At 35.8% G+C, this 12,106-nt stretch overlaps 1 protein-coding gene across 1 annotated transcript in view; it reads right to left on the reverse strand.

The window, feature by feature from the left end:
• Positions 1-12,106, reverse strand: part of LOC133517853 (uncharacterized) — a 194,246-nt gene that overhangs the window by 131,493 nt on the left and 50,647 nt on the right. Inside the window, exon 2 of the mRNA XM_061851308.1 lies at positions 11,832-11,863. The gene's annotated coding sequence lies outside the window, so the exon portion shown is untranslated. The remainder of the gene's footprint in view (positions 1-11,831; positions 11,864-12,106) is intronic.

Consider the following 12,106-nt stretch of genomic DNA (forward strand, 5'->3'; position numbering starts at 1 on the left):
TGCTTAATGTAAGTTAATGGTTACCAATATACAATAATAATAGAATATCACGCAGATATCATGAGATATTAAAGAAAGCAACGTTGTTTCCATACTTTTGGCCTAGAGTGTACGCGGTGTAGAGCCACAATGGACGTCGACAGGGCTCTAGCCGACCGCTGTAAAGGTAAGAGGTCGCACGCGCCGCGCGCACCCTTTCATCGGACCCCTTTGTCACATGAAGTAGGACACGAACGTCGAACAGCGATGTTGGAGGCCGATACTGCAACTATTCACAATGCTTTCTTATCTGCCTTTGGCATTCCGTTGACATTGTTAAGAGATTTTCTCTGCTTGATAGAAATAAGATAAAGCGTCATTTCCTTGTTGACCTTGTTCGTATTGTGTAAATGGGTGGTATATAATATGTATGTGTCTTAAGGTATAATTAATACGTTTAATTATTGCATTAATTTCATTACTTTTAATCTGTGTACGGATCAGAAAGATGGGGCAAATAAAAAAAAACAAATATCATTTAACAATTTTCTGGGAACTAAGGCCTATAGATACATACCATACAAACTAACATACATACAAAAAAAAAATCTTAAAACCATTGCCACGATACAAGTTTTCGGCGGTGTATTCGACACATTCCCACGAAACCACCGAAATACCACACCCACATCAAAAGTTTGCCAAAAGATCGGCTCGCGATGGCTTCCTGCAGCGGCCGAGGTACGTGCACTGCGAACGAGCTGAAATTTATCATGAAAAGAACTAACAGCAGTTGATACACATGACTACTGGCCTAGATCGCTAAATTCCAATGCTGCCAATGACTCCCTGTCCTTCTGTTCTTATATTGCTTTAATTGCTCCCTTTTTGATACCATGACTCTGGTCAGAAATAAAGCAAAGTTACTCAACAAAACAAAGAGTTTAAAATTCTTGTTTTATCCTTTATATTAAGACAGTTCATAAAGAATGAGAGACCGATGGGTACCTGCTCTGAATTTCAAATGAAAAGACATTATTCATATTTCGGTTGAGGAGACTGTGGCTCGCCGAGACGAAGGATTATGAAGGAAATTCCAATTTCATGAAAAACTGACGGAGACTGTTAGTGTTGAGTAATCGTCTCCATCTAAGTTGCATTTAATTACGGCGGTACAGTAGGTTCGCGTCAGAATCTTAACTAGATTTTCGCCAAGTCCATTAAGAGCACGTTCCGGGCGAGCGTCGTAGCTGATGTCAGGAAATTACTGTCAATCCCAGTTAAATGCATCTCGAGACAGGTGCCATGAAAAACTAGTTGGTTAAGGCGGGATTCCACCAGTGTGCTGCAGTGTGCGGCACAAGCATTTTGTACTAAATATGCTTGTGCCGGACAGTGCCACACACTGGTGGAATCCCGCCTTTACGAGCGGTGCGCGCTTATGGTAAGTCAGGCAAAGAATTACTCACAATATGCTAAGGGCCTTCCAGCAATAATATCATACGAATCGAAATTAATTCGATGCCTATAATAAAACTAAAATTTGAAACAATACTTCAAAAGATCGCTTTTAACACTGTTACGTGTCTAGATCGGTTACGTATTATTTAAAGTTCAACTGCTGTTTAGTCTTTCTTATAATAATCTTTCCACAAATAGGCACATAATATTGCATAATAGTAAAATATGTACACATAAATAAAATAATTTTGCACTACAAACATCCGTCTACGTGAGTGACGTTTCAATCTGACTTTGTTTCGCTCAGTACAAGTGGCGCAAGGCCCCGACTTTTAATCCCCAAACCATGCGGATGACAGTTACAATACTACCTGTAACCAAAAACGGGTAAGAAATTGTAGAGACAAAGCAAAAATAATTAAACTTTTCTGGGTGTTTGTACGACCGGTTCATGCTGCAACTCAGTGACCGAAGTGAAATTATAATTACATAGGTTTATTCATTTTATATTTATCGAAGCTAAGGTCGATTTTTAAGGTTTATGGAGTTTCAAAAGGACCTGAAGACGAGCAAGCAAGCAAACATTTTGTAAGTATGAATTCTATTAATTTATAAACGACTTTCGAAACACCGTAAATCCTGTATAAAAATGGACGGAAAGAAAGACATGTGATTCTATTACGTTTTCCTTACATCTTTGTTTATAGATAGTTAAACTATGCCAGCAAACTTTTTAACGATCGCTGATGTTGTCAACTTGTCATGTAGCTAATCTTATACCTTTAAACGAGCAATTCTTGTATATATATATATATATATATATGTATATATATTTCTGTGATCTCGGAAACGGCTCTAACGATTTCGCTGAAATTTGGTATATGGGGGTTTTTGGGGGTATACAATCTATCTAGATTAGTCTTACGTTTGTGAAAACGCGTGTTTTCGAGTTTTCATGCGTTTTTCTTTCGACGCAGAACGTGGTCGTTAATTTCGTGTTGCCGGTCACTGTCCGTCTGGTCCAGCGGGTTAAGACGCGGACTGCTAAACGAGTGTTACGGGTTCGAATCTCGCCCGGTGACTAACTTTTGTTTTTTTTTATATGTTCAAGTTTATATATAATTTTTTAATTTTTATTGTTTTAGACAAGTTTAATTTAGTAAAAAAATGTAGTTAAGATTATCACCTATAGACCACCATATTACAATAAATAGTTATAACCGAGCAAAGCTCGGTCGCCCAGGTACTAGAACCTAATCTGCCAAAAGTAAAGAGGGAACAAGATCTAGCCATTGTAATTTTACAAATAGACATAAATGCGGTTCGTAAACAGTGACAGGCAAAGGGAGCAGTGCATTGTAAAATTAGGTCCGCGAACTGCCTGCTCATGCTGCGAGCCTCCTTTCTAATTATAGCATTTATCTTGCTTGAACGACGGAGCTTCATTTAAACTTCGTGTAATTTATTATTGTTATCATTCCTAGCAACAGGAAGATAATTAGTTATAATATAAGTAGGCATGACAAACTCTTCAATATTAGATGTACGGTAAAATGTCAACTGCAACACGTCAATTCCGGTTTTGATTCACGAGACCCGTATTTACATATCTAAGTACCTAGTTTAAAATAAGAAATTAATTTTGAAGAATACGCGTAGATAACGATAACAGTCGTATCAATATATTTTATATAGTCAAACACATAGTGACATCAGTAAGATTCATTATCATTAACATTTATAACTTAACACGGAAAGAAAAAGCTAGGTGCATCCAATGAAATAATTAATTCTAGGAGTGCATCAATTCATTTATTTTCAGATGTCATTATAATCACTTAGCCTATATTAATTATTCCTTTGTTAACACGAGAACTCTACCTACTAAGTATTCTATTCTACTATACTCAATCTGGTCTACTGGTTAAGCATTGAGCAAAATATAAGTTAGATAGACCTTTATTGAACAATGTAAGATTTGAATCATATGGAAAACTAGAGTCCCTATACCATTTTCTCTTTGACTAATTTCAGGATCGAAAAAGCAATACAAAAGCGGTCACTGGATTTATTAAGCAGACTAACTTTTCTTTTATTTTGTTACGACGCTGCTCTCCCAATTTTCTACTTGGTAAATTGAAAACTGTCGGACGACTCTGTAGCTTAATCCGCAATTTATTTTAGTAGCTATCTATTAGAAGAACAATTATCTCGTGGTATTATTTGTCTAAATGGAAACAATCGGAAAACAAATTAATCCACGAAAGCTTGAAACCGATTCGGGAACGACTTATAAGTACATATAGATAAATACGACTTACCTACTAATGTTACTTCTTGAAGACAAGCTGTAACGATAGCTTTTATTATTTAAAGTATACTTTCATGGCAAGCCATTTCTGCAGCTTAAAAATAATTCCTTTTTAACTCTTATTCATTTGTTACTTATTTTTGTGACAATCGTTCGATCGAATCGATAATGATTCCTTACCTACCTGAGTAGCAGGATATAAAGAACAAAATGAACAAAAATATTTCGAAATAAGTTATGCACAAATAAATTACAAGAATAAGAAAATTAAACACACATATACAATTAAATAATCCAAATAGTAAAATATATATTAGATACAGATAAATATACATGCATAATATATACACAGCGGCAGACTAAGGAAAATACACATAGTAAAAAAATATAAAAAAAAAATTTCAGACCTTGGTCCATTCCATACACTGTTAGTTTTAACTTAATACCTTAAGCACACTAAAAATTATGTATTAATGATTCTTCAGTAGGTTTTTAAAACTGAGTTTCTGGCTCCTCTGGTTCCTGTCTAACGGCGCAGACTACGTTAAGCGGTCATTATAAAATTTTGTGTAAGTAGGTATTTCCGTGAATGCCTGACGGAGGAGAGACAACTGAAACGCTCTTTTAGATATGGAGGAGTAGATGGGGTTGAAAAGAATTCTATAGAAAAGAGCTAAAATATAAGAATTACGTCCAAGACGTATAGGGAGCCACTTGAGTTGGGCACGAAATTTGGAAATGTGGTAAAATGTACGTAGGCCAAATATACATCTGATACAAAGATTTAAAGTCCCAACACATTAATTTCTAAAATGTCAAGTTGTAGGTGCTTGCACGTTTTAGGTAGATAGCGAAATTCATAATATTACGTTATCTATTTGCCAGCAGCACAGACAGTAGCATGGCTCGGCGGCAGGTCGTCAGTGAGAATCCCAATTATTACAACGTTCGATCAGTCGCGCCGGCGGCTGCGGCGCGTGCGGTAGCCCTAACTGGATTATGCTCCGATAGGGCTGTCTCAAGGGAGTAAAAGACGACAAAACCGGTCAAGTGCGACTACGACTATGAGGATTTTTTAGCTTTAGTCCCGAATAAAAGAAACAAAGAAAATATTAACTAACATCACACCAGTTAAATTAACTTAAAAAGGGTTTAAAAGTAACCGACAAATTAATAGACCCATTGGACCCTACCCATTGTAATACCACGGCAAGCCAATATGCTACGCATGGCGCCATATGGTCAAGGATTTATATAATTAATACAGTTTTGACCAGAGTCAGTGCATAATATTTTGGTATGTAGTTTAGAAAATACAATGCATACGGTAAAACAATTGCGTATTAAAAATAAGTGGTAACCCTAACTTTTTTCAATTTGAAAGGAGCAACAATTCAATGCGATGGGTTTGATGTCATGTAAATAATTAGGTAATTGGACACATATCCATCAAGAGTATCGTGACATTTCATGCAAAAATACAACCAATTGGTACTTAAGGGGCTGTCAACACCCAATGTCCTTGAAATTAATGTTACTTAAACAGTTTTTTTAAGAAAGACTATTTGTTTTAGTCAAGTAAGAAAAATATATGTTCATATTAATTATATTTCAAAGACCGTGGTTGTACTCGATACATGATTGAACGAAATCGGCTCGATAGAAAATAATTGCAAAGATTGGTCTTAAAATCACAATTAAACGGTTCTATGGCTTTATTGTTTTGACTTATGGGTCTGCAATTAAAATCACGATTTCAAAACATTTATATCTAAACCGCTAATGAGTAAAATATTACACTAATAATCCACTTTTTTTTTATTTAAATAATTTTCTTATTATTCCCTTGCCCAGGCCCAGTAACATGCGACAGTGCTTTCTCATTTACTCCGATACAAATAGACAGTGTGCGCGCTTTAGGTATTGACAGCCTCTTAAATACCTACTTATATAATTTCGGTACTGAACATGAAGGGAAATTTTCTCCTTTACTTTAAAATTTACTTTCCCGCGATAACATCAGCAAAACGTGAGTTTTACAATCAAAGATGTCAGACATAATTATGTACGTAAAAATCATGGTTATCGTTTTCTTGGTTCTCGGGGGCACGGATTTCAAAAATGATGATGATGACCATTTTTAATTTCTAAGATGGCTGACAGTGACACGTTCTTTTTTGAAAAATCATAATGGATATCGTTTTTTAGTTTATAGAGGTTACAGACATACGATACCATTGTGAAATTATTGCAATCGCAACCTGTACCACGCGATCAAAAATTCAAAACGTCGTAAGCGCCGTAAAAAATTCATGGCGCTCACGTCTTTAGGTCGAGAGATTCACGATCTGCTTCTATGGTTTGTTGTCAAAACAACGACAACTCATGTCGCAAAACACTGGTTCTATGTGCCATTTCTATACGTAGTAATAACAGTTAAATGGTTACAGATTTAGAATATTATGACATTCGTTGATTGGCGGTACGAAGTTCGCCTGGATCCCTATCCTATATAGTTATTTAATACGAAACGAAAGAAATTCTGACGTCTATATCGCACAAACTGACATGCCGTAGCTTTTTACTTTTTATCTAATCATAAAACATCGCAAACGTACCAGAAAAACAAGTTAAGTAAACAAAACAAAGCCAACAGCGAATAGTGCACGATGTCAGCAATCTGCGCCAACCAGGAACGCCGTAAAGAAAACAAGCAGAAAAACCTCGTTGCGGATGTCGCCGGTTCACAAAAAAGCGACCAATTCACGCGGAAACCGATACCGATGCCGCTGGGACTGAAATGCAGTGAATTCCGGCACTAGCGTACAAAAATGAATTAACTGATGACCAGGAAATAATGAAATATTTTTAGCATATTTTTAAGCAGTTTGATACCGCAGGGACTGAAATGAAGTGAATTTCGTCACTAATTTACAGTAATTATTAACCTATTGACGAGAAAAAAAAAAACGTTAAGCATATTTTTTACCTAAATCAGGAGTCAACGGTATATATGGTCAAGGGTTCATACAAGTATATCTATTTCCTCCTCGCGTTGTCCCGGCATTTTTGCCGCGGCTCGTGGGAGCCTTGAGTCCGCTTGGCAACTAATCCCTAGAATTGGCGTAGGCTCTAGTTTCTACGAAAGCGACTGCCATCTGACCTTCCAACACAGAGGGTAAACAAGGCCTCATTGGAATTAGTCCGGTTTGCTCATGATGTTTTCCTTCACCGAAAAACGACTAGTAAATATCAAATCATATTTCGGACATAAGTTCCGAAAAACTCGACCGGCGACGAGCCGGGGTTAGAACCCGCAACCTTAGGATTAAAAGTCGCACGCCCTTACCGCTAGGCCACCAGCCGAACTTGGGTAATTCCACGAGACTGTAACGTCAGTTACCAATTCTTTCGTGTGTTCTTAGTTTCATAGTTTAAGTATCCAGATATCTACCTGTAGGGCTACGCCAGACATACAGACACTTAAATTTGCTTAATTAATGTAAGAACACAAGAAAGAATTCGTAACTGAAGTTACAGTCTCGTGGAATAACCCACTTAGGTTTATAATGTTTATATAAGTATATGTATGATCCTTATAAATCATTTATGCCACCACACACACTATCATTGCAAGAATTAAGATAGTGGGTGTTACATATTTTGACCAATTACATATTATGTTGCTGCTTAATTAAATTTGATAGGGTCAACTTTCATTAGCACTACGCTAAAAACGTACTGATTATTAATGCCGCACCACACGTAGCTTCACCAAATTAGTAGGTACCTACACACGCTCCAACTTGTAGTTAACTTTGTGGAAGAAATAATCACAAATGTATTATATACACCGTGTTTTTATTGAATTTCGTTAACTTCGGGGTATCGGTAAGTACGTTTAAGGAAACTAAATGGCATAGTTAATTTTCAAGAAAAAAAATTTTTTTCGTTTTTTTTTTTACTATTTTTATTTTTATAAAAAGTAACTAAATGTGGCATATAGCGTTGTTGTAACACGGGCGTTACATTTAACTCAACCAAACAATTGAAAACTGTGACATATCAATGTCATTTCGAACGTCGATCGTCCGAGATAGTACTTACGTTTAGTAGCAAATGTATGAACTCGCACTAAACACTAATCAATAAGTAAACAGGCCTTATAAGATAAAAATTAATGATTGATTATCTCCGAAATGGAGTTAATTAGAATATCGGTGTCTTTGAGAAAGTTACTTAATTTAAGCTCAGGAATGCACCATCGAAATTAACGCAAATCAAAAAAAACACAGTGTATAATAACAACACAACACATAGAATACTTCGACTACACGCAATCGAAAATAGATTAATTGTATACTCGTATGTAAGTTCACTTGAAGCTTCAAAGGATTCCAATGACCTAAATATATCCAAGGCCGAATCGAAAACCGTCAATAACTATTGTTCGTTGAAAAGCCTATAGGTATATTTGTAATATCTCAATGTTGGTGTTATCGATCAGTAGCCGCGTTTACTCGCCCCATATAGTGCGAAAACGAATTGGCCAGCAATAACACATTTGTTATTCTAGCAAAAATTAATAAACATATCCCCCAAAACTAACATTCATTCGAAATATTTGGCAATGTATAAAAAATAACAGTTATTTTGAATTGATGGAATATATTGGCGATATTCTCAGATATAAAATTCGAGCGAGGTATAAAATTATACGGCTTCATGCTATGCTATCGTTAATACTTAGGTACGTTTTCATAAGATAATAATTCACATTTTGTTCACAAGCATGTATATTAAGTAGTATTATTTACTGTTTTTACCATAACTTACCTAAATACGTACAACAGTAATTTGCTGTACTTATTTTGTTGGTTTAACATGGATTAAATTAACATGGTAGCATTATCCCAACAATAATATTAGTATACTTAATTCTATAGTCTGTTGTTTTTAACTATGAAGTATGTACTGCCCAAATAGTATGGAGCGTTAATCTGTTTCTTGTAGAAATATGGCGCAGTATTTTATAGTTAATAAAAAACAAACTATAGCAACAAATCTAATGATGTCTTCTCTACCGCTTAATACTCGTAACAATATCAACAATACACGACAGTATTTTACACACAAACAGTTTTTGTCCCGGCTTTAAAGTAACTGCTTTTATATAATAGGTATATTAATGAGCCAGCCGTATCATGAAAATAGCGCCCACTAACGTAAAAAAGTATGAATCGAGGTTAATTAAAAACTGAATCAGATATAAAGTGCAAACTCTATTCGTTCGAACGTGGAAATTCCATTCGTCCATTATGAAACACGATCTGGTTATTTACTTAACCTGTTTCAGTGGGAGACAAAGCCGCTCATTCGACGTCGATGCTAGACTACCAGCGCACACGACAAAGCGAATACCTAAATGAATAGCCACAAAGCGAGATAGAAAAGTCCCTACAATGAGCAATTGCCGCTCTATTTTTTCACTTGTATTATCTAATACCTAGTTCAAGTAGATTGCCTTCTGAGTTGGCGGTTAATACTGATTTTAATTATCGGAATTCTCTTGCAAAAGGGTTTATTTGCTCAAGTGCGTGCCCTGCTACTGTACTGGAATGAGAAAAGCCAGCATCTTCATAAACGTTATAACGATTTATTGACACGTCAGATTTCTTCTTCTGGTACCTATAGGTAGTTCGTGTCATCCACAATGACGCGCAGATTTGTCAAATCTAAGCTTTAATAACATGACAATACGAGTCAAGGCACGCGTCTTCGTGAATGACACTATCTATAGTTTAATATTTATTAAAAATTAGAAGATAATGAATAAAGTTAAGTACCTACATAATCATATATTAATCTGAAAATTAACAATTGTTAAAACACTAACCAGGTGGTAGTAGACTAAAAACACGAAAAATAATGCAGATGTAGATCTAAATTTAAGGCGCGATTTCTGTCAGTTTGTATCGAATATTAATGGGGAATTTTAAAGAAAGGTAAATTAACTATAGCGTTGGCTCAGTTTCAAACTGAAGTTGAAATGAATATAGCCTCACGGTGCTTTTATTGTATCATGTAATTAGTGTTGTCTGGTGTAAAATAATTATTGTATGTTATTGTTATGTTTGATTATGTTATGTTCATCAATTATGTTAGTCTAATTTATAATGCATGTAGTTTAAGAATATTGTACGCCTTAAAGGCAGGTTATAATGGACAACCATTTTAGAAAATCTGTATTACCTATACCGTAAAGTGGGGTGAGTAGGGACAAAACTGACATTCAATTCAAACCTCGATAAAACTTTATTTTTACATGTGGCAAACTGATTTTTATACATAATAAAATGTTCCGGTCATTTGAATTTTAGTTTTTTTATGATTTTGTGTAGTTCCATTTCATAACTTTAAAGATAAATACGAAATAGTAGGAAATCCCAGCTCACCTCGTATTAGGGATAAGGAGGGATTTCCTACTAAGGTTAGGTTTGGAAATTGTTGGATCGACACTTTGAGATTAGGAACATAGCTTGATTTGTTATTAGAATATATAATTTACATAGCAGTAGCCTGTAAAAACCAACTCACCCCTCTGTCATCCCTCCTCACCCCATTCATAACCCAACTGCCATCCTAATCCCTACTCACTCCATTTTGCGGTACTCGTATAAACAACAATTAAGAAATTGAAAATACATTTTATAAAAAAATCTTCCCGATGCCAAGCCGTCCGTAGGTGTTGTACGTATGTAAAAATTGCACAACGTTGCCATTATGTTATGGTGATTTTACTATCTTATAATGGCAGGCAGTATGTGACACAATTGTACGAAAGTCGTATAAAGGAACGAGGCTTAGCGAAGTTGCGTTCCTTTTGAAATATTCAAATCTCAGGGGTGACTCCCCCGCGCTCCCGTAAAATGCAAAACAAGCCAAGTTTCCCCCTAAATCAGCGGTTCCGCCCCGTGCGACACCGCCCGGACAACAAACAAACTTTCATTTAGCTCCAGAGGTGGTCTCGCTTAACTTCATGCTACTTAAAAATATGCTTTTTAACAACAATACACCTTTGAACGAGTAATTACAAACTACGTGGATGAACATATCTATGTAAAATAAAAGCTTTTAGCTTTATACATCAAGCTTGCACTAAAAGCCTGTGGCCTCGAGAATCTGGTAAATTTGGTCTACATTGTTAAATAAACGAGGCTTTTTGCTTCATCCGACGTTGCATTGTAAGCTATTTATTCAGCACTAACCGGGATAAAAGGCTAAACGCTCTACCTATATTAACACCGAGGCTTTTTCAATATGATAACCTAGCTAGAAACAACAGGCGGCGGAGGATGCAAACAACAATGGACGGGAACAAACGCGACGTCAGCTATTATCTCACTCTAACCTAGTTCTGTCCAGTATGGCGCTCACCACACTGGAAAAGCGAAACGGAGCTAAATTGCCAACGAGTTGTAAATAAACAACTGAACTTGTGGAAAAAAATATACCAGGCCAGTCGCGTCGAAAGTGAGATAGCGCACTTACCAGCTGCTCGCGACAATAGTGGGGGGCCTGTGCCGTGGCTCGCTTAAGTGCCCATCGTTTTATCGGCAATCAGAATCACTCCCATTTATGATCTAATTATTGAATGATCTGATAAATACGTGCATAATATAAAGAGACAACAAAGAGTGGTTAGAATATGAGAACTAACCATAAAGAGTTATATGTAATATGAGTTCGGAATTCAATAAATGGAGGTAGTTAACAAACCTATTTGTATGTAACAATACGTTAATAGTTTTGCAGAATGTCCAGGTATAGTTGCACGGTTAGTCATTTTCAATATATTTTTAATCATGTAACGCAATATCGTGGTCTTGTCTGAGGTGATTTTCACCCTGTGTATGTGGAGTCAATAAAGTTAAAGTAAATACTTCCCTATTTTCATATCATGATCCTTAACTTCGTTTGTTGTATATTCTACTATTTAAAAGGTGGTCACTTTGTCACTTCTCCATTTACCGGAATCTGTCCGTAGATGAGGGAGAATAAGAATATTGATAGTACTCACCATAGTCGTGATTTATCGAGTAAACTTAAAACCTGAAACAAGAAAACATTTTGTTATTGAAGGTCAACAATAATGTTTCATACAAACAATTTTTATTTTATAAATAAGGCATTTATACCGTAGAATCATAATTTAACAAATAAAAAGTGGGAACCGATTTGAGCATTATAGGATATTAGGTACGTACAAAAAAGGAACTGGATTAGGTACTATGATTATCACACACACCGCAAATAATTTTCAGCGTCGGCGACGTCTAAGGTTAATAATGTTTA

The sequence above is a fragment of the Cydia pomonella genome, chromosome 5 (genome assembly GCF_033807575.1).
Source record: "Cydia pomonella isolate Wapato2018A chromosome 5, ilCydPomo1, whole genome shotgun sequence".
NCBI classification, from domain to species: Eukaryota; Metazoa; Arthropoda; class Insecta; order Lepidoptera; family Tortricidae; genus Cydia; species Cydia pomonella.